The sequence below is a fragment of the Lygodium microphyllum genome, chromosome 27 (assembly GCF_053477565.2).
Source record: "Lygodium microphyllum isolate KBCC chromosome 27, Lygodium_microphyllum_v1.1.10, whole genome shotgun sequence".
NCBI lineage: Eukaryota > Viridiplantae > Streptophyta > Polypodiopsida > Schizaeales > Lygodiaceae > Lygodium > Lygodium microphyllum.
In genome coordinates this window covers 129,636,529-129,641,017 of record NC_141161.1, presented here as the reverse complement: position 1 = coordinate 129,641,017, position 4,489 = coordinate 129,636,529, and positions in this window count along the sequence as shown.

The following is a 4,489-nucleotide window of genomic DNA, read 5'->3' as shown; positions in this document are numbered from 1 at the left end:
GCCACCGCACGTCGCGACATGATGTGGTGTGTGTTGAGGGGGGAAGGGGGAGGGGGGGGGCACGTCGCGTCGTGTCGTGTCATGGGGGGTGGGGGGGATGTCATGGGGGGGCGCGTCGCGTCGTGTCGTGTCATGGATGGGGGGGTGGGGTGGGGATGTCATGGGGGGGGGGGGGGGGGGGGGGCGGCACGTCGTGACATGGTGTGGTGTGTGTGGAGGGTGAAGGGGGAGAGGGGGGCACGTCGCGTCGTGTCGTGTCATTGGAGGGTGGGGGGATGTCATGGTGGGCGCATCACGTCGTGTTGTATTATGGGTGGGGGGGGATGTCATGGTGAGGGGGGCCGAATTTTGGAGGGGGGGGAGAAGGGGGGAGGGTGGGGGGGCCGAATTTTGAAGGGGGGCAAATTTTTGAGGGGGGGAGGAAGGGGTGGGGTGGGGTGGTGTGTGATCAGGGGGGGGCGAATTTTGGAGGGGGGGGAGGGGTGGTGTGGTGTGGTGTGTGTTGAAGGGGAGGGGGGGGGGGCCGAATTTTTGAGGGGGGGGGAGGGGTGGTGTGGTGTGGTGCGTGTTGAGGGGGGGAAGGGGTGGGTGTGTGTGTTAAGGGGAGGGGAGCACGTCGGGTCGTGTCATGTCATGGGGCGGGGGGGGGAGAAGGGCATCGCGACATGGTGTGGTGTGTGTTGGGGGGGGCATCGCGGTGGGTGGGTGTGTGTGTTAAGGGGAGGGGGTTGGGGTGGGGTGGTGTGTGATGAGGGGGGGGGGGAATTTTGGAGAGGGGGGGAGGGGTGGTGTGGTGTGGTGTGTGTTGAGGGGGGGGGGAAGGGTGGGGAGGTGTGTATTGAGGGCGGGGGGGGGGGGGCGAATTTTTGGGGGGGGGGGGAGGGGTGGTGTGTGTTGGGGGGGGGGGAACGAATTTTGGAGGGGGGGCAGGGGTGGTGTGGTGTGGTGTGTGTTGAGGGGGGGGGGGTGGGGTGGTGTGTGTTGGGGGGGGGGGGGAGGGGTTGGGTGGTGTGTGTTGAGGGGGGGGGGAAATTTTTGGGGGAGGAGTGTGTGTTAGGGGGTGGGGGGCGAATTTTGGAGGGGGGGACCGAATTTTTGAGGGGGGGGGAGGGGTGGGGTGGTGTGTGTTGGGGGGGGGGGGGGGGTGGGGGAATTTCTGGGGGGGGGAGGGTGGTGTGGTGTGTTGAGGGGGGGGGGCGAATTTCTGAGGGGGGGGGAGGGGTGGTGTGGTGTGTTGAGGGGGGGAGGTGGAATTTCTGGGGGGGGGGGGGTGGTGTGGTGTGGTGTGGTGTGTGTTGAGGGGGGGGGCGAATTTTTTTGGGGGGGGGGAGGGGTGGTGTGTGTTGGGGGTGGGGGGGGGGGGGAATTTTGGAGGGGGGGGAGGGGGGGTGTGGTGTGGTGTGTGTTGAGGGGGGGGCCGAATTTTTTTGGGGGGGGTGGGGTGGTGTGTGTTGGGGGTGGGCGAATTTTTTGGGGGCGGGGGGGGAGGGGTGGGGTGGTGTGTGTTGAGGGGGGGGCGAAATTTGGAGGGGGGGAAGGGGAGGGGTGGTGTGGTGTGGTGTGGTGTGGTGTGTGTTGAGGGGGGGGGGAAATTTTTGAAGGGTGGTGAGGGGTGGTGTGGTGTGTGTTGGGGGGGGGGGGGGGGGTGGGGTGGTATGTGTTGAGGGGGGGGGGTGAATTTTTTGGGGGGGGAGGGGTGGTGTGGGGTGGTGTGTGTTGAGGGGGGGGGCGAATTTTGGAGGGGGGGGGGGGGAGGGGTGGTGTGGTGTGGTGTGCGTTGAGGGGGGGGGGGCGAATTTTTGGGGGGGGAAGGGGCGAAATTTGGAGGGGGGGGCAAATTTTTGGGGGGGGGGGGGGGGGGAGGGGTGGGGTGGTGTGTGTTGAGGGGGGGGGGGAAATTTTTGGGGGGGCGGGAGGGGTGGTGTGTGTTGAGGGGGGGGGGGGAATTTTGGAGGGGGGTGGGAGGGGTGGCGTGGTGTGGTGTGTGTTGAGGGGGGGACCAATTTTTGGGGGGGGGGCAAAATTTGGAGGGGGGGGGGAGGGGTGGTGTGGTGTGGTGTGTGTTGAGGCGGGGGGGGGGGAGGGGTGGTGTCGTGTGTGTTGAGGGGGGGTGGGAATTTTTGAGGGGGGGGGGAGGGGTGGTGTGGTGTGGTGTGTGTTGAGGGGGGGGCGAATTTTTGGGGGGGGAAGGGGCGAATTTTGGAGGGGGGGCGAATTTTTGGGGGGGGGAGGGGAGGGGTGGGGTGGTGTGTGTTGAGGGGGGGGTGAAATTTGGAGGGGGGGAAGGGGAGGGGTGGTGTGGTGTGGTGTGGTGTGGTGTGGTGTGTGTTGAGGGGGGGGGAGGGGGGGGTGGTGTGTATTGAGGGGGGGGGTGGGGTGGTGTGTGTTGAGGGGGGGGGCGAATTTTGGAGGGGGAGGAGGGGTGGTGTGGAGTGGTGTGTGTTGAGGGGGGGGGGCAATTTTTGGGGGGGGGGGGCAAAATTTGGAGGGGGGGGGAGGGGTGGTGTGGTGTGGTGTGTGTTGAGGGGGTGGGGGGGCGGATTTTTGAGGGGGGGGGAGGGGTGGTGTGGTGTGGTGTGGTGTGGTGTGTGTTAAGGGGGGGAGGGGTGGTGTGGTGTGGTGTGGTGTGGTGTGTGTTAAGGGGGGGAGGGGTGGGTGTGTGTGTTAAGGGAAGGGGAGCACGTCGCATCATCTCATGTCATGGGGCGGGGGGGGGGGAGGGGGGCGTGGCGACATGGTGTGGTGTGTGTTGGGGGGGAGCATCGCGGTGGGTGGGTGTGTGTGTTAAGGGGAGGGGGGTGAGGTGGGGTGGTGTGTGATGACGGGGGGGCGAATTTTGGAGAGGGGGGGGAGGGGTGGTGTGGTGTGGTGTGTGTTGAGGGGGGGGGCGGGGAGGGCCGAATTTTTGAGGAGGGGGAGGTGTGGGGTGGTTTGTGTTGAGGGGGGGCGAATTTTGGAGGGGGGAGGGGTGGTGTCGTGTGGTGTGTGTTGAGGGGGGGCGGTGGAAATTTTGAGGGGGGGAGGGGTGGTGTGGTGTGTGTTGAGGGGGGGGCGAATTTTTGAGGGGGGGGGAGGGGTGGTGTGGTGTGTTGGGGGGGGGGGGGGGTGGGGGGCGGTGGAATTTTTGAGGGGGGGGAGGGGGTGTGTGGTGTGGTGTGTGTTGAGGGGTGGGGGAGGGGTGGGGTGGTGTGTGTTGAGGGGGGGGGCAAATTTTTGGGGGGGGAGGGGTGGTGTGGTGTGGTGTGTGTTTAGGGGGGGGGGAGGGGTGGGGTGGTGTGTGTTGAGGGGGGGGCAAATTTTTGGGGGGGGAGGGGTGGGGTGGGTTGGTGTGTGTTGGGGGGCGGGCCGAATTTTGGAGGGGGTGGGGGAGGGGTGTGTGGTGTGGTGTGTGTTGGGGGGGGGGGGGGGGGCGAATTTCTGAGGGGGGGGGAGGGGTGGTGTGGTGTGGTGTGTTGGGGGGGGGGTGGGGGGCGGTGGAATTTTTGAGGGGGGGGAGGGGTGGTGTGGTGTGGTGTGGTGTGGTGTGTGTTGAGGGGGGGGGGAGGGGTGGGGTGGTGTGTGTCGAGGGGGGGGGCAAATTTTTGGGGGGGGGGAAGGGGTGGTGTGGGGTGGTGTGTGTTGGGGGGGGGGGAGGGGTGGTGTGGTGTGGTGTGTGTTGAGGGGGGGGGAGGGGTGGGGTGGTGTGTGTTGAGGGGGGGGCGAATTTTTGGGGGGGGTAGGGGTGGTGTGGTATGGTGTGTGTTTAGGGGAAGGGGGCCGAATTTTTTAGGGGGGGGTGGGGTGGTGTGTGTTGGGGGGGGCGAATTTTGGGGGGGGGGAGGGGTGCGGTGGTGTGTGTTGACGGGGGGGGGGGGGGGGAGGGGTGGTGTGGTGTGGTGTGGTGTGGTGTGGTGTGTTGTGGGTTGGGGGGGGGGGAGGGGTGGTGTGGTGTGGTGTGTGTTGAGGGGGGGAGGGGTGGGGGGCGGTGGAATTTTTGGGGGGGGGAGGGGTGGGCTGGTGTGTGTTGAGGGGGGGGACGAATTTTTGGGGGGGGGAGGGGTGGTGTGGGGTGGTGTGTGTTGGGGGGGGGGGGGGGGGGGCAAATTTTGGAGGGGGGGAGGGGTGGTGTGGTGTGGTGTGGTGTGTGTTGAGGGGGTGGGGGCCGAATTTTTTAGAGGGGGGTGGTGTGTGTTGTGGGGGGGGATTTTTGGGGGGGGGAGGCATCGCGGTGGGGGGGGGGCGAATTTTGGAGGGGGGGGAGGGGTGGTGTGGTGTGGTGTGTGTTGGGGGGAGGCATCGCGGTGGGTGGGTGGGTGTGTGTGTTAAGGGGAGGGGGGAACGTCGCGTCGTGTCTTGTCACCCCCCCATGACATCCCCACCCCACCCCCCACCCATGACACGACACGACGTGACGCGTCCCCCCCTCCCCGCCCCCCCATGACATGACACGACGCGACGTGCCACCCTCCCCTTAACACACACACCCACCCACCGCAATGCCCCCCCCCCC